This window comes from Mustela lutreola, chromosome 16 (genome assembly GCF_030435805.1).
Source record: "Mustela lutreola isolate mMusLut2 chromosome 16, mMusLut2.pri, whole genome shotgun sequence".
NCBI classification, from domain to species: domain Eukaryota; kingdom Metazoa; phylum Chordata; class Mammalia; order Carnivora; family Mustelidae; genus Mustela; species Mustela lutreola.
The window spans coordinates 2,858,389-2,876,227 of NC_081305.1; the positions used below are offsets into that span (position 1 = coordinate 2,858,389).

The 17,839-nt window shown below is 53.5% G+C and overlaps 1 long non-coding RNA gene across 4 annotated transcripts in view; it reads left to right on the plus strand.

Moving 5' to 3' along the window:
- The window catches only part of LOC131817800 (uncharacterized), a 167,977-nt gene that overhangs the window by 29,301 nt on the left and 120,837 nt on the right, over positions 1-17,839 (plus strand). The window lies entirely within an intron of this gene.

The window sequence follows — 17,839 nt, forward strand, 5'->3', positions numbered from 1 at the left end:
CGGAGACTTCCCAGATCCCTGGGCAGGCTCCGACCCTGCAGTGGTCTTACAGCTACACGCTGTAACCGCGGTGTTTACGGGGTCTCCACAGCCTCGTTAGGGAGGCTCTGTCCAGAAGAGAGATATTCCAAAGACTTTTTAGGACACAAAACACTCCCCACACAGTGATTCCGCATGTTACAAACCAGCCACACCAGCAACAAAAACAAACAAGAAAACAAAGTGACAGAAGTAAAACCCTGAAGCTGGCGCATTGAGATGATACGGGCCAGGCTGCCCACGTGGCTTATTTTTAAACCGTAGGTGGTGTTTTCTGTTTTCTTCTTTTCATTTTTCTGGAGTGAACAGGGAGCTAGGAAAGGCAGCATGAAAAGCGGGGAAATATACTCGAGATGTAACTCACAGAGCACGACTCACACTACTGAAGCGAGCGGCGCGGTGGTTTTCAGGCCGCTCAGTGACACGGCAGCCATCGCCGCACGCAGCCGTGGGATGTTTCCTTTGCCCCGGGAGGAAGGCTCGTGTGCTTGCCGTCCCTCCCCGTCTCCCTGCGGCCCCGGGCACCTGCGAGTCTCTTTCCCGCATCGGGGCCTCCGTCTCTTGTGGACGTTTCATGTCGAGGGCCTCACACTCAGTGGTCCTTTGTGTCTGGCCTTTCTCACTTAGCAAAATGCTTTCAGGCCCCGCTGTTGCGTGCGGCTGCGTCTTGTTCCTTTTAACCCGCCGTATAATGCTCTGCCGAGTGACCCAGTCCACTAACTGTTTTAAATCTCAGAATTCACACAGCAGCCTTGAAAATAGCAGCCATAATGTCTTTTCCCAGCACCTCTCGCTTCCCTAGATTCTCAGTCTACTTGTCGGGGTCACCAGCTGGACCTCCCCACCAATTCTCCTCTTGGTCTGATCTTTCTGGATATGGCAACTCCCTTTGACCTTTGGCTGCGGCTTCAAGTCCAGGCAAGTTAAGGGACCCAATGGGAAAGGAATCCCATGGGGGAGGGGCAGGATTAATAATAATGATCAGACATTCGGGGCCCATTGGACCCGCCCCCCTCTGCTGCAGCTGCCAGCCTTGGGAGGGAAACAGGATGAGGAACACAGGGTGAGTGGGTCAGAGAAACAGCTGCAGCCACGAGAAAGCAAGGTGGTCAGGCAAGGGTGAAACCTGGGGAGATGTGTGCCACCTCCTTCAAGAAGCCTTCCTGACGTCCTTGCCCGTAGTGATCTGGACGGAGGGAGGACAGTCCCTGAGACTCAAATCCTGACTGAGTCATCTGCATACTGCGGGCAATTCACTTCCCTTTTCTGTACGCCAGTTTCCCTATTGTCGTCCACATCGCGTTTTCCAGTAATGACCACAGCAGTATCCATCCATCCATCCATCCATCCATCCATCACACACCTACAGAGGCAGGGCTGGGGTCCATGAACCCTCCCTCTGAGTCTGGGCGGGCCTGTGACTCACTGACAGCCATGGGAACACGGCGGAGGCCAGCCAGGATGGGCACTGCCCCCTCTACCTTCTCTGGGACGCTCCTGCGTGGGGCACTGGACCACCATGCTGTGAGGAAGCCCAAGCCGTGGGGCGAGCCCGTGAGACTCAGGGTGGTCCCAGCCCAGGTGGGAGCTTTCAGGTGATTTAAGCTTCCAGACCCTCCCCAGCCCCAGAGTCTTCCCAGCTGAAGCCCCAGCTATGGCAGAGCACAGACAAGTCGTCTGCGCTTTGCCGCGTCCAGATTTCTGACCCACAGAGGCCACGAGCCTGATAAAGTCATTGTTTCAGGCCACGAGTATGGGGGCAGGACTTGTTGCACGTAGGGGAACTGCAGGAGGATGGCTAGCGGCCAAACCACAGACGTCGGTAGAAGAGCCTGACCAAGGGGGAGTCACCAAGTCTCAGCCTTCCTTCCCCTTCCAACCCCGATGCCATCGTCCTCCAGGTAACCGCCCTGAGCTCGAGACTCCTCAACACGAATGAAAATTCTATCAAAACGTCATGTCCTCAAGTGCACTGCGGGCATGAAAGGCACAAACCATGCCTCGCTGGTCTCTGTAGAACAGACCTGGGACGCTGGGTCACACCTAGAAGGCAGAGACCTGACTGGACTCATCTCTGTAACCCCAATGGCCTGCACATAGTAGGTGTTCAATTAATTCTAGTCTGTGACTTGGACATAAACTCTGATCAATTCTCTTAAAGAGCTTTGAACTTTTTCCCTCTTCATTGGATTTTTTTTTTCTAAAATTCTTTACTCTTTAAAGGATAACGTGGTAATACAAGCCAACCCTGGACTATCTGTTTAATCTTCTTTCCCCTAAATATTAGCTCAGTGGGAAAAGGAGCCTAACCTCTCTGTATATTTTTCTCTGTGTATACTTTTGGCCAGAAGGCTGGAAAACCCAGGAGTAAAGCAAGATGCTTTGAGATTCTGGGAAAAGATGGAGAGAAACCTCCTGCCAAGGAAGGAAGAGGGGCGCCGGGGGTGGGGCGGGGCCAGGACAGATGTGACACATCTCCTCTAGAAGGGCTCTGTCTGAGGATTTGCCTGTCTCACACGTGAGTGATTCTCCGTGACAAGCGTGTGCACCTCCATGACCCCGAGGGGAGGACGGTTTGCAGCTGGGGCTGCAGCTCGGACCGACCCGAGCCAGGCTGGGGCACGGACCCCTTTGCTCCAAATCCCTTCTCCAAGCGCGGGGCTGCACTGCGTTGACGGCTGCATGACCCGACCGATTTGCTAAAGGCCGATGAAGGATAAACTGGGTGCGCTTTGTGGTACGCAAATGTGACTTCAATAAGTCTGTTTAAAAAAAAATATCATTGGAAAAATTACGTCAGCAGATAATGCACATACATATCTGTACACGTGGACATATAAACTCGTGTGCATATTGTACACACGCAGGCACGTACCTATGCATACGCATGCCTGTGTGTTATGTGTGCACGTGTGTGTACACAGCCACAGACACAGGTCACGTGCATTTGTTCATGCACACGTACAGGTACGTGTGCACATACAATCTGATGTGTAAAGAAGCAAGGCCCTTTCTCCTGGGAAGAGTCCTGACTGAGAGGCAGGAGGCTGCCTTCTCCCTGGCTCCGCCGTTCACGTGCAGGGTGGCCCTGCGCAGGACGCTGGCTGTCTCTGGACCACGTCCGTCAGTCTCTCCCTCTTCTCCCTACAATTGTTTCTCACCTGGCAGCTGGCGTGACCCTTTGAAAACGTCCGTCCCCTGGTCAAACCCTCCAACAGTTTCCCGTGTCTGTCAGAGTAGAAGCTGCGGTTCTCTTGACGATCGTCCTTACAAGGCCCTAGAGAAGCCCTGCCCAGTAGATGGAATGTTCTAAATCTGTGCCATTCACAATGGTAGCCGCCAGCCACCATTCCTGAATGCTAAATGCTCAGTGCGTGCCTGTTGAGCAACTTGAAATGCATCTCGTATGGCTGAGGAGTCGATTTTGTTGTGATTAGTGTAAACAAATGTGAGGGGCCACACTGGAGATCATGACTTCCATCATCGCCGACCCTCCCCCACCTGAATCACTCCAGGCTCGTCCCCCAACTTCTCCCTCCTTCTGTCCGTTCCAGCCACGCCGGACTCCTCCCTGCTCTGCCACCTCTCCTGCCCCAGGGCCTTTGCACCAGCAGTTCCCTCTGTGCCATGTCCTTATTAACTATGTTTCTCTCTCACTGTCTGGAAGCTTGGCCCCATGAAAACGGGGACCCCTGCCCATTCTGTACATTCGTGCCCCTCCAGCTTTTAGGATTGTGCTTGGCAATAGCAGATACTCAACAAATATTTGTTGAATTTTAAAAAACTGTGAAGAATCCTGCTCTAGAGTCTGGAGAAGGATGGCCTGACCCTTCAGTGTGCCCCATGCAGCCTGCCCTGGGTCTTTTTAGCTCCCAGGATCCCAGATGCCCTGACCCTCCTGTGCCCGAGCAGATGGAGGCTTTGGTCTGAGAGAGTAAGCCACCCATTCCCAGGCATCCTGGCTTTATTTGGCTCACGAAGATGCTTGTGCTGTTCACCCGGCCGTGGTAGGCTGGCAGGTGGGAGGGGCTCGTCCTGGAGAGTCCCCACCAACCCCCACCAACGCGCTCTCCCCAGCCTTTCCCGGACGCCGCTGCCTTCTGAGTCAAGTGGAGAGCTGGGAATGGTGAACTCATGTTACTGTACAATCTATCAGCTCATGCCCGCCCCCACCTGCCTTCCTCACTTCTGGAAGAGAGGTTTCCTCCGTAGTGAGAAGCCAAGGCTTCGGATTCCCGCAAACACACGCGGCAAAGGGCACCAAGAAGTTATGTCCCCTCCCAGAGCGAACCCCTTCGCACGAACGTCCTGGTCATACGTTGGGTCTAGCTTCTCGCCTGAGGTCATTCACCCTTGGAGACTCTCTAGGAACCTGGGTGCCGCCAACATATGGACGCCTCCTAGACTCCGTCCCCACAAGAAAGTTTGCTTGGCCTTCCTTTGTTCCAGAGCTTTGTCCCTGGAACAACACGCAGACCCCCTGACGCAAGGCCGTTTGCGCCCGGGCAGGCAGAGGCACTCTGCCGAGCGCCCTGCGGCCCGAGCTCAGTGCACAAAGGCGTGGCGGCGCAGCACAGCTTTCCTCTCATGGCCAAACCAAACCTTTAAATGGTACAGAGGCATTTAGCTTTCTCTTCTGCCCAGCTGACAGTAGGTTTACAGTTTATAATCTGGCCTTTGTAAAAGCATTTGTCAGCCTGGATATTTCATTTTAAGCTCGACCACCCATGCAGAGGGACAGGCAGGAAGCGGCCCTTCATTTGCACCAACAGTCGACTTGGAGGTTAGCTGCAGAATCACGGAATTCAGTCGCAAAGGGGGACTTTTTTGGCATTATCTACTCCGCATCTCCCGGCGAAAGCAGCCCTTGTTTATAAGAAGCAATTCCTGAATGCTAAATTTGGAAATTCTACGTATTCCTCTAATCCGCTGGCCCCGAGCAGGACCGGGCCTCCTCTAAGAAGATTCTGCACACCCCCCAGAGTCCCTCGGGCCTCGAGCTGACCCTCCCGGCGTGACAGGGAAGGCCCGGGCGCAGCGGGCTGGGGAGCAGCCGGGGGCCCGCTCAACCTCAGCGCTTCTCCTGTCGGCCGAGGAGGCACTCCCTGGCTGGTGGCGGGTTTATTTTTAAGTGCTCGTGTACCCGCGAATAGAACACGGCTCCCTCCGGGCCGGCCCAGCCCAGCCCGAGCTTTGGCAGCGTCCCCCGGCTCTGGTCCGCGGGAGTGGACGCGGGAGGAGGGGGAGGCCGGTGCAAAGGCTGCATTAGCGCCTCCGGAATCTCGGTAGCTCGAGCTGGCGCGATAGCGGGGAAGGAATGTAATATAGTAAGTAACACTCACGTTTTATCTGCATTGCTCGAAGACATTTTCAAGGGAGGAAATAACACCGTTTCGGGCGACAGATGAAGGAGACAGAGTCAGCGACGGTTCATTTGCAGAGCTCGCTCGCCCTCCCACACCTTCCACCTGAGCCAGCACGCTGGAATGCAGCTCTGAGCTCTCCTGCCGCCTCCCCTCCTGCTGCCGGGCCTTTCTGCATCAGAGCTCACACCTCTGTGGTCTAAGCTGTGTACACATGACCTCCTTCAGGGGATCCAGGGGGAGCTGGCTGGTGGGGACACATCTGCATAAAACCAGGGCACTTCCCCACTGTGTCTTCACATCTCTTCTTGTCCTGCATTGACACTGTCCTTGCCACCCACGAGCTAGGCACGCTCCAGGCTCCTGGACCCACTCAGAGACAGAAGGAAGAAGTCGGTCACATGTTTGGAGCACAGACTACATTGCCAGTGACTTACTCCTGTGGAGTCCTTCTATCCCGGTTCGGGCCGGGTGTCTCAAGCAGAGCCTGAGGCAAGGACTCACACACAAGTAGATGATCGGGAGGCAATCCCGAAAACACCAGTAGGGGAGTGAGGACGTGAGGCAGGGAAGGCAAGGAGGCCGCCATGGTCCTTGTCAGAGAAGTTACGCCCTGGGGTGGGGGGGTTGTCCTGCAGAGTAATCCTTCTGGGCAGGTCCATGGATCGATGTAGAACATGCATCCCAGGGCTTCCCATTCTGAGGGTCCTGGGACTTGAGGGGTTGCCTCTCAACTCACCAGCTCCCATCATCATTGGCCCAGGGACTCTCCCGCATGGCTGATTGCACACGCGGGTAGAACTAGCTCTGAGAGCTGGACAAAACCCTCGGGCAAAGAAGCACAGTGCAGGCATGTGGGGACACTGGCATGGCTTGAATAGTGAGGGTGAAGGGTGTGGATGGGCACAGAGAACCGAAGGTCACGTAAGCAGAAAGGAATGGAGACAGACCCAAACCTGGGTGGACTTACATGTTCCTACCCCTCACCCCACTGCCTTGCTTATCAAACACGAAACCTGGTGCATTTGGCGTAGAGCCCCCTCTCCAAACCACGGTTTGGTTTCTGTTCATGCATTATCAATTCAAGTGAATGTCCATGAAGGCTTCCTGGTTTCTTACAAGAGACACGTATTTTGTTTGGAGAGATTTCTCATATGCTACATTGCAAATACTCCAACCCCAAAGGCTAATGTTACCCTTAAAGTGGCTGTAACCAAATTCCACTGGGAATATCCAAGCTATACCCAATTTCACTAGAAGTCTATGCCAAAACATACTTTACCCTCTAAAAATTAAGACTTTGGTGTAAAAGAGGGCTGCAGAGACTAGTTTTTACGGAGTGACTGCATGGATATTGGGTTGGGCTGAACATGACTCACATAGATGTGCGCAGAGTAGCTGCAGATCTCCTAACATGCTCATGACTTCAGGCAGCTTCATCTCTGAGAGTAGACAACCTGACTGAGAATTGAGAGAGAATCAGCCAATGTCAGCAATAAAGATATTACAGATTGGAGGATGGATGCAAAAATAGCTCAAACTCATTTATCCAGGGAAATAGGATAGTGGACACCGCTGTTTGTTTTTACAGTGAGATTATTTTACATTTTTCAGATGACATAACATTTCTCATATACAAAAGATCAATTTAGCTCATAGAAGAACTTACCCTCAACACCTCTTTGATATTAAAAAGCTCAAAAGGGCTTTCTGCATCCTCAAAGTCATACAGACCCACACACTGATTTTGCTGATGTCACATAGAGCTGACATGTAACCCCACCACCTATTTACATAGTGCTTTCCCAGATTTTTCATTTAACAACAATTCTTCCTGTGAAGCCTTGTGTGCAACTTCAGTATGTGAAGCCAATCACTATGAAGCCATTTTGATAGAAATCGGGTGAAGAGTTCTGGTTACAACTTCTATTTCCCCTCTCCCCAGCATAGTGTTTGCTCATGTACCTCCATGCAACCTCAAGTACTGAATAAACCAGAATGAAAACCACTAATCGAGACCAAATTCTACACCTGACCCATGAGAAAAGTAAGACTAAGAGATGTGAGGTCATTTGCATAACACAAGAGAGCAAGTCCACAGGCTGAATACAAATCCAGTTCTCTTAACTCTGGGCTGTCCTCTGGAGCCATGGGTAAACCAGAACACTCAGCAGAGATTCCAGAAGGGCTATAGCAGTAGGGCTAAAGGGACCCTAGAGGCAAAGCTACTCTAGACCTTCCCTAACAAAGATTAAAGACAAGTCTCAAAAGGATCAAGCTGACTTTCAAGTAACTTAACCTCTTGCCAAAATAAATTTCAACCCTCTTTAAAGGAAGACAACCAAATCCAACAACTCAATAACAAGCGTTTGTAATGTTTGGCATCCAATCAAAAATTACTAGACATGTGAAAAGCAGTAAAATGTGACCTCTAACTGGAATTAAAATCAGTCAAAAGAAACAGAGCCAAAGAGTGACAGCAATGTTAGGATTAGCATGGAAGGACTTGAAGCTGCTTTCATAAATACGCTAAAGGATTTAAAGAAAAACGTGAACGTAATGGAGAAAAAATCGGAAGGCATGAGAAAGGACCGAATAGAAAGTTTAGAGTGGAGAACACCATTTGTAAGATGAAATTTCCACTGGGTGGGCTTCTAGAGACTACCTGCTGCATCAGAAGAGATCAGGGAACCTGCGGGCGTACCATATGACAGGGCAGACCATATGACCAAAACCGTTCCTTGTGACAACGTGAAACAGAATGACGTGCATGTAATTGAAGCCCCAGAAGGAGAAAATGAAAAGAGAGAGAAATTTATTGAAGAAATAATGGCCAAAATTTTTCCAAATTTGATGAAAACTATAAACCCGCTCATCCAAGAAGATGAATGAAACTAAAGTCAGATAAACACAAAGAAACCCACACCAAGGCACATCGCGATGAAATTGCTGAAAACCAGCGACAAAGTATGAAACTGAAAATTCAGAGGGAAGAAGACACATTGAGATCAGAGGAGCTCCAGGTGAGGTTTCCCACAGACTTCTCCTCAGGAGAGGAGCCGTCATGGCTACAGGAAGCTGGCGAAGGAGGAAGCCATTCTAGATTAGGAAGCCATGGTCAAGCTTTGGATAGAAAGGCATGCCACCCTCCAGTGATCTATGCCTGCAAAGTGTGCCTCATGTGCTGCCTCTGTCCCCATGAGATTTACCCGCGTGGTAGATCAGATCATCACCCATCCCACGTTCATTCTCTCCTGAGCCCCAGCCTCCACGGGAGCTTGACTTTAATCTGGGCCATGCGGCTTCCTCCAGCGGAGAGATTAAGCAGACATTCCACCAGCAAAGGCAAGATATGTGCTCACACAGTTGGGCTTTCCTTCTTGCAGTCCTGCCTTTGCCCATGAGTCAAACATGTCCTAGCCAAGCCTGGCACAGCTGAACCCACCCTGTATCAGCCCAACCTAGTCCAATCTCAGCCGACCTCAGAGATGCATGAGCAAGAAATAAATGCTCATTCTTCCATGCCATCGTTCAGCCTCCTTTCCTTGAAAACTCGCTCTGAAATGTGTGTGAGGGTTCATCCTGTTGTCCAGATGCGTAACGTAAAGCAGACCGCTTAGCCACTCTGGGTCTCAGTTTTCCTCTTCTGTAAAACAGGGATATCGGATTGAATCAGGGGGTTCTGGTATTTGCCTTCAACATAAAAGCCGTCTTTCACGATTTTCCCACCCAAAGCACATTTGGGAAAGGTCTCCTTTACATGAGAAGACTAACTTTGTTAAATTATGATTGGATAATACGAATTAGGAAGCCAAATAAAGGCGTGTATGACTAGGAGTAAAATGGGCTCAAAGACATGAAATCTTATCCCACTGAGGGATGTTTAGTTAGCACAGGCAAAAAAAATAAAAAATAAAAGAATAAATCCCAAGGCAGGGAGCAGTTTCCAAAGGATCTTGTCAAATAAAGAAATGAGCCCTAGGACCCTCCAGACCGTCTCCCAAGGATCGATGTCAGAGATTTTCTCCGACATTTATGTCTACAAGCTCAGCTCAGCCTAACCGTGTTTGGAGAGGGGTTCCTTCCTTCTCCAGAAACAGGGAGCAGCTCTCGGCAGGAAAAAAGGCAGTGACAAGGCGACCTCTTGACCTCTTCTGGGTCTCGCTCTCCTGAAATGTGGGCCAACCTCCGAGCCCATGAATTTGTGTTTTCTTTGCTGCCATCAGTTTGTTTTTAAAATGTTGTCCATTACTCTCTCAATTCTTGAGATTGTCATTTCTCTGCCCAATGTTTGACTCCCTGCTTCCACATAGCAGCTGTCTCTGTGTGTGTCCCCCGGAAGGCAGAGCCTGAGACAAGGATTGACATTGAGAGGGATCCCAGGAAGTCAAAGTCAGCTGGTGGGGAAGTAAGTCAGGGAAGGGGAAGAGGCAATAGAAGTACATCCTCCGAGGAACCAGACGCAACACACTTCAGAGTTGTCCTGTGGAAGGATGGGCAGTCTGGGGAAGTCACCTGCCAGATCCCACCACGGGCCAATCAAGGGTTCCTCCTGGACAGACTACATCATGGCATTTCTGGGCTGCCCTTCATGTACACCAACAGAGCTCCCCGAGTGCTGGAGAAAGCTATTGGGGGAGGTGAGAAGGGGTGCAGAGGGCCGAGGGGGAAAGCGCTCAGGCCATGCAGCAGGGCTGGGGTGGACGGCGTGCCGGCCACTAACCACTGCTAGGGATTGACGCGAGCCGCACCCCGCACACGCTACTCGTAGGCATGATGTCATTGATGTTCTTCGCTAATTCCGTGCAACAGGCATTACTGTTCTCATCTCCAGCCTCACGAGCGCCAGGCTTCTCATCCTTCCTTTTGGCCATGACTCTGGAAGGTCTTTCAGCTCTGACCTCTGACCTCAGGCACACCTCAGCCTCATTTAAAGCACCACCTGCTCTCCATGTTCTCAGAGTATGCGTGGGTGCCCTCACGCTTAATCCCAGAACCGTGGAGAACCCGGGCCCCCCACTGCCCGACCCCGTGCTGCCCCTGTTCTCCGAGGCCCTGCAGATGTGTGCAGTTAGCGGGTGGGGTGGGCCTGCATTGGAAAACATAATTCTGCGAAGGATGCCACAAGGACTCTGTCAAGAATACCAGCCTCATGTGACCGGTGCCCAGGGAGCGGGGAAGGCAACCGTCATGCCTCCTGGGACAAGGCTAAATCCTCCTCTGACCGCATTTAAGAAGAAGCTTTCAGGAAGAACAAAGGGTTCGCGGGCTGGACGACCAGCGCAATCCTGGCTTGGCTGGTGAGGGTAATTCTAGGACAGGCCATGATTAAACTGCTTATGGTTTTGGCTTTGAACCCACAGAGCTCAAGGCAAAAGGAGAATGATCTAAGCGCCAGGCCCATGTGAAACCTTCAAAAAGGGACCCGAGGGATGTGGCAAAGCCCACCCGTCCCCCAAGCCATCTGTCCTAACTGCCCCCAGGGGCCTCTGCTGAGGAGAAGGGAGGACCTGGGAATCCGTGAGACCTGAGTTCCAGTCACTAAGTAGCTGTTTCCCCAAGGCTTCGATAGCAAAGACCCCAAACCGAGGGAAGTGGGGGAGAGGCGTCGGGGGAGAGGGCACTCGGAAGACCAGAAATGTGTTCTCCCACAGTCTGGAGGCCCCAAGTCCGCAGTCCAGGTGTGAACAGGGCCACGCTCCCTCCTGCCTCTTCCAGCCTCTGGTGTCGCCGGCCACTCTCGGCGCCCTGGCTTGCGGACACACGCCTCTCTGCCCCTTTCTGCACCTGATTTTCCTCTTCTCATTAGGGTGCCAGTCATGGGGTCCGGGCCTGCCCTGGTCCAGTATGGCCTCACCTTAACTGAATTACATCTGCTCACACCCCATGTCCAAACAAAGTGACACACCTGCACCGGGGGTTAGGAGTGGAACACATCTTTATGGAGGGCACAGTCCAACTTCGGGCTGACCTCCTGACTTCTCTAGACCGAGGTTACATGGCCAGTGTCTGGGGCACCAGTGCTGGTCTGCTTAGACATGTTTACGGCAATGTGACCTGCCCGTGCCATCCGCCATACCCAGACTATCTCTGGGGAAGAACCAGATCTTTCTATTTCCAGTTCCTCGTGGTAGATCGGAAGCCCTAGTGCCCAAGCCTAGGTGCTCAGCTTTCACTGCCTATACCCCGCCTCGTGCTTGTTGCTTGGCGAGATGAGCCCGCTGAGCCCGCTGCCCTAGAGCACTGGCAGACCCGTGTCTTCCCGCACACCGGAGCTGCCGACCCCGGGGACCTTCACCCCAAGCCGCCCTCCCCCTGGCAACCAGCCTGCCAATAATTCCGAGCTCTCTTCCCACTCCCCATCTTTCCTGTGGAAATCAATTCAGGCTTGTCAGGGACTTTCAAAGTCAGGAAACTTTGGTTCCAGAAACAGGTTAGAAAAGCCTACAAACTGGGCTGCGACCCGACCTCAGGATAGATTTTGTGGCCCAGATATGACATCAAGAAGCATCCTGTCGAGAAGCAGAAACTAAACCTCTCTTCAAGGAGCCAGCTGTTTTGTGCACCATGACACGGAGGGAGGACGGCAACGGAAAGTCACAGACGGCCCAACTCTTAGCTACAGGAAGCAAACTGCAGGTTATGGGAGGGGACGTGCACGTGGGGATGGGGTGACCGGGGGTGGGCATTGATGAGGCACGTGATGGAATGAGCACTGGGGGTTCTGTGCAACGGACGAACCACTGAATACCTCTGAAACTAACGATACACTCTATGTTAACTAATTGAATTTAAGTAAAATTTAAAAATATCCCCCCAAAACACACACACACACACACAAAAATGGGCAAATGATCTGAATAGAAGACACAGAAGACACAGGAATGGCCAATCAGCACAGGAGAAGATGTTCCACATCATTAGTTGCTAGGGAAACTGCCAACCACATCACAGTGAAGTCACTAACACCGGATGCTCTCTAGAGTGTCGGGAATCAGAAAGACAGGTAATAACAGGTGTCGGAGAAGACGGGGAGAAGTCACAACCCCACACACTGTTGGTGAGAGTGCAAAATGGGGCGGCCACTCTAGAGAACATTCCGGAAGCTCTTCAAACAGTGAAACACCACGTTCCCGTCTGACTCGGCAATCCTACCCTTCAGTGTGTCTACTCGAGAGAAATGAAAACACATGTTCACAAGAGAGCCTGTCCACAGATGTTCACAGCAGCATAATTTATGCCTTTTATGACTCCTATCTGTAGCCCAGAGTGGAACCAGCCCAAATGTCCGCCCGCCGACGGACGGACAGACGGAATGCCACACGTCCACACCGGGGAGTACCACTCAGCTGTGAAAAGGGATAAAGTACAGATACCTGCTATGGGATAGACGACCTCTGAAAACACTGTTCGCTGAGTCAAGAAGCCAGGTACAAGGGCCACGTGTCGGAGTGTTCCGTGGGCAGGGAATGCTCAACCAGGCCAACCCAGGCAGACAGAGGGCGGACTCGAGGCGATGCAGGGATGGGGGAAGGGCAAGAAGGGAGGGTGACCGCGGGTGGGCACGGGGCTTCTTTCTGGGGTGGTACGAATATTCTAAAACCAGTGGTGGGGAGGACTCCAGAATTCTGGGAATATACTAAAAACCACTGAGTTGTGCACTTGAAATGAACAAATCGTACGGTGCGTAAATGATACCTCCATAAAGGTGTTCCCACAGACACACACACACACGCAGCAATCACATTGGAAATGTTCATGGAGCACGTTCCCTGTTCTTCCAGCAGACCGGAGAACAGGGTTGGTCAGGAGAACTGAGTGACAAGTACAGAACACGGTCCCCAGCTCAGGCACACCTGGACCCTCATCCTTTCTCTGGGTATGAGTCACGTCAACCTATGTGAGCAGCTTTGCTTCTCTGCCCTTCCCTTCTCCTTCTTTATAAAATGGACGCTGACGGTGCCTCGCTCCTACGGCTGTTGTGAAGGTCAAATGTGATCAAGGGTAAGCACCAGCCACAGGGCCTTGACACATGCTAGGGCTGCCTCCATGTCCCCTGGTGACTCCTGATGCTGCCAACCACAGGGCAAAGTCCACTCGGGCCCAAAAGGAAGTGTATTCGGAAGGTTATAGCCTGGAAAGTCAGGAGTTGGGTGAAGGGGATACCCTGATCCTACGGTATTTGGGATGAGGGTGAAAGAAGCTGCAGTCCCTATGTTTTTCCTGACACAGAGATGGCTCCCACTCCTCAAAATAAAGAAGGTGAGAGAGATCCTTCTGAGTTCAAGGACTTCCATGGAGAAAAATGACAAAAGACAGGGCCATTTCCCTCCAACTTCAAAAGGCCGCCTCTGAGTAGGGCCTGGTGCTACCAGGGTCTCCCACCCAACCCCCACCTCTGCTTGGAGGGGGGAAAAAAAAAACGCTTGGACAGGATCCATCTTTAACTCACTTGCTGTGTCTGAGGCCCAGACACACGCTGTTTAGACAGCCTGTTTCGGTGGGTGGTCAGGCCTGGAGACCCGCGTGCAGAGTTTACAGAAGGTCCTGGCACAAATGAACTGTTGACGACCAATTGGAAGGGCTCAGTGAAATCACAACATGTAAAAATATGAAAAGGGGGCCCTTTTCCGTGGGGGGGGGGGTGGGGGGGATGGGGGAAAAAGGAAAGAAAGGCCCATTTGGAAAGAATTCAAGCAGCCACAATCAGGCAACGCACAGAAGTCTGGCCGTCACACACATGCTCCCTCCCTCCCCGCCAACACACACGGGCTTTTTTTTCGAGTTTCATAGATTTAAATAGTTTTTCTGCATCAAATACAAGAAACAGACCGACATTTTCTCATCCCCTGTTATGTGGCAGGCTAATATTTGGCTATTTACGCTCCATTGGAGACCATTTCTGGGAGAACACGGCCCCTTTCCAGGTTGGTGGCCGCCCGCCGGGCCACCCGCACCCACCTTGACCGTCAGGGCTTGGCGAGGTCTGCGCGAGGATGGGCCGCCCCGGCACCGGTTTGGGCACAAAAGCCCAGCCAGGGCCGAGGAACAGCTTCCGTCTGCCGGAGGACACGCGCTGCAGCCCCGCCCACGGGGGAAAGATGAGGGCGCGCTCTCTTCGTAGGCCTGCGCGCCGGGCACCAGTCCCCACGTGCTGTGGGCGCTGAACCCCACAGTCTGCCCCCAGCAGCTTTGGATTCTGCTCCCCGCCCCCACAAAGTCCCACTGTCATTCCCAGAAGCTCTTTTGTTTCTCACTGGGCACCTCACCGTTCCTTTCACGGGCATCCAAGAACAACGTGGAGCTATTTTGTGTTTTCAAAAAGGAGTTAAGAGCTTCCTGTTGACATTTCCTTTGGGGACTTCTCCGTTTTACGCCGAAGTCTGTTTGGGGGGTTTGTGGATATGCACACGAAGTCTCCTGTGCATAAGCCATTGTGAGTTCCTGGAGGCGGGCGGGGTGAGGAGCTGTCCAGGGGCACAGGTGGCCGGCGGTTTCGGCAGGCAGACCGTGACCGTGGGCCTTCTCCCCACACCCTCACACACAGGGAGCGCGCATCTGCGGGCATTTCCCCAGGAGCGGAAAGCGTGTCCTGAAGCTGCCCATCTGCAGGGTTACTAGCTCTGGCCGAAGTGCATGTCGCAAGCGTGCTTGGAGCGACAGTCCCACCGTGGGGTGGTCCCACCGCGGATGAGCCGGAGGGGTGACTGGTGACTCCGTACCCGTCTCCTATCTGCCTGGGAGAACGCACCCCTTTCAGCAGGGTGTTCACGTCTGGCTGCATCCTCTGAGAACCGCCCGCGTGCCCTCGCCTGCTTTTCTGTTCGGTCTTCCTCCAATGTATGCATTTGTTTTAAAGGCTTTTACAAGCCTGTAGGATCGCAATACTGACGAACGCCGTGCTCCTGCAGGCCACGGGAGCACTCGCGGGCAGGACGGCCGCTGTAGGTGGCCATGTGACGGGAGCCATCAGGAGGACAGGAACACCTCCTTCCAGTCCAGCTGGTGGCTCTGCGCCCACCCCCCCGCCATCTTCTTGATGGTACATTTTTCAGGGAGAAAAGAATTATTTTGTTTTAATAGTAAAGTCCTGCCGGTCTGGGGTGGCCACCGATGGATGCCGGCATGGCCAGCGCCGTCCTGTGACAGACACAGACTCCAGCTGGGGCCTGGAGGCCGTGGGGGACCTGCCCGAACTGGCCCAAGAGGGTGTCTGCTCATCAAACAACACCAAGAACCCTGGGTCTGCAGCCCAAGCTATTGCCTTGGAGATTGTTTGGTGGAGAGAAGGTTCCAGTTCCATCAGACTCTGTTAGGTCTTCTTTGGTGCATCCTAACCCGCCCTGCAAGCCGCTCTGTGACAGCGGGTGTCCTTGGGATGGCCAGGTCCTACCGTTCTTGGGTCCAGGCCGACGGATGAAACTGGACTCTGCTGGGAGCCCCCCACCACCCCCGTGCTGAGAGCTGTCATGTCTCTGCCTTTCACCGCCCTACCCACGCACCCCATCCCCACCCCGCCATGTCCACCTGTCTCTGCAGTGGGCAGTGTCCCCATTTACAGATGCTCTGGAGCTCAGGAGGCAACAAGTCTTCACCGACGTCCCACAGCTGGGATTTAAACATAAGACAGATGCCAGAGCAAGTGCACTTTCTCTGTCCCAGAACTTCCCGGACGCAGAGGGGTCTGCTTCCGGGGGTGTGGCAGGCTGGAGATTTTGGGGGTGCGTAGAGAGCACATCTTTGTGTCCACGGTTGCAGGTCTCTCCTAACTTGGGTCAGGGAGGCGTAACCCAGGCAGGAGCTTCTCCCACAGCTCAGGCAAAGCTAACGGGGCCACACAGGCTGGCTGTGGTCGGTCACCGCACACCTGGGTCCCAGCCCACCCCTGCCCTGGCGGCCCTGGTGGCCCTGTGGCCTCAGGCCCCTCCCTCACTTGTCCCGCAGTCCTGGTGACCCAGCTCAGCGGGCTGCTGACCAAGTCTCGTGCCGCCGGGGAGAATGGTGCCCAAGCCCGCTCTGGGAATCTCCGTGAAGAGGGTGGTGTCTCTGCTTACAGAACGATAACACTGTCTTCACCGAGATGTTGCTGTTCAAATGGTTTTTTTCTGTTGGGAGAAACATGGGAGTAGGATTTTGTAGATGTGGAAATAGTGGCCCAGTGGTACCCGACGTCCTCATGGACACTCGCAGATTCCAGAGCGGGGTTCTCCGCCCTGGGTGTGCTCCAGTGCCCAGGGGTGGGGAGAGCTTTCTAGATGCTCAGTGCCGGGGCCCCACATCACAAGCAGAATTGCTGGGCACTCAGCCAGGGTCAGGAGGACGCAAGGTCCCAGCTGACCTGTGCACAGTGCTCTCCTAGTGCAGGTGCAGAGCGAGGGCTCCGTGTGGGGGAAGGACCACGAGGCTCTTGCACGGCTTGTTGGGAAAGTGAGTTTGAACATAAAGGCGATGGGGGGGCTGGCGTCTTGGGCAACAGCGGGGACTCTGGGGGCCCAGATCCGGCGGTGGAGGTGGCGTGAGCCTGACGGTGACCCGAAGCCATATGGTGTCATTGAGGAAAAGTGCATGTAACTAAAAATTAACCGTTTTCAAGTGAAAGATTCAGGGACATTTAGTGCATTTACAGCCTAGTGTAACTGTCACCAGTATCTGATTCCAGAACATTCCCCTCACCCCAGAAGGAAACCTGTCCCCACTAGCAACAAACCCCACCGCTGCCCTTCCGGCCCCGGGCAACTGCCAGCTTCCATCCCGTCTCTGCACACGTACCTGGTCCGGACTTTCCTGTGGGTGGAAGACATGGTACGTCGGCGTCCACGGCTGCCCTGTGTCTCTCGGCTGATGCTTCCCAGGTTCACCCACATCCAGAAGGTGTCAGAGCCTCGTTCCTCCTCCCAGCTCAGCGACGCTCCACCGTGTGCGCAGACCACGTGTTCCTTCTCCGCGCGCTGATGCGCATGTGGGATGTCTCCACCTTCGGGCTGCTGTGGGCGACGCCGTGAGCGTCTGTGTACAAGTGTTCGTGTGGGCGCGGGTTGCATTTCTCTTGGACAGGCACCAGGAGGAACCCCGTGGCCCAGAATTCCACTCCTGGCACAGACCAAACTCACCTTCCTTCAACAGCGACACTGAGAGCTAACACTGGTTTTTGAGGAGGTACCATGTACGGGGCAGTTTCTAGACACTTCCTTGTTCCCCCTGATTTAATCCTAAGCGGCCCTGGGAAGCCGGTGTCCTGGAACTCCTGACTTGCCCACAGGGACAGCGCATGAGGCACAGGGCAGGGAGGGCCGCAGGCAGCCTGGGGAGCCCCTGCGGACGCTGCACACCTCACCCTCTGCCCTCACGCTGACTTCTTGCTGCCTCCGTCCACAGAAGCAGGGTTGCTATCGATGGGGAGGGAAGAGAACAGCTCCGAGGGCCACGCCAGGCGGGAG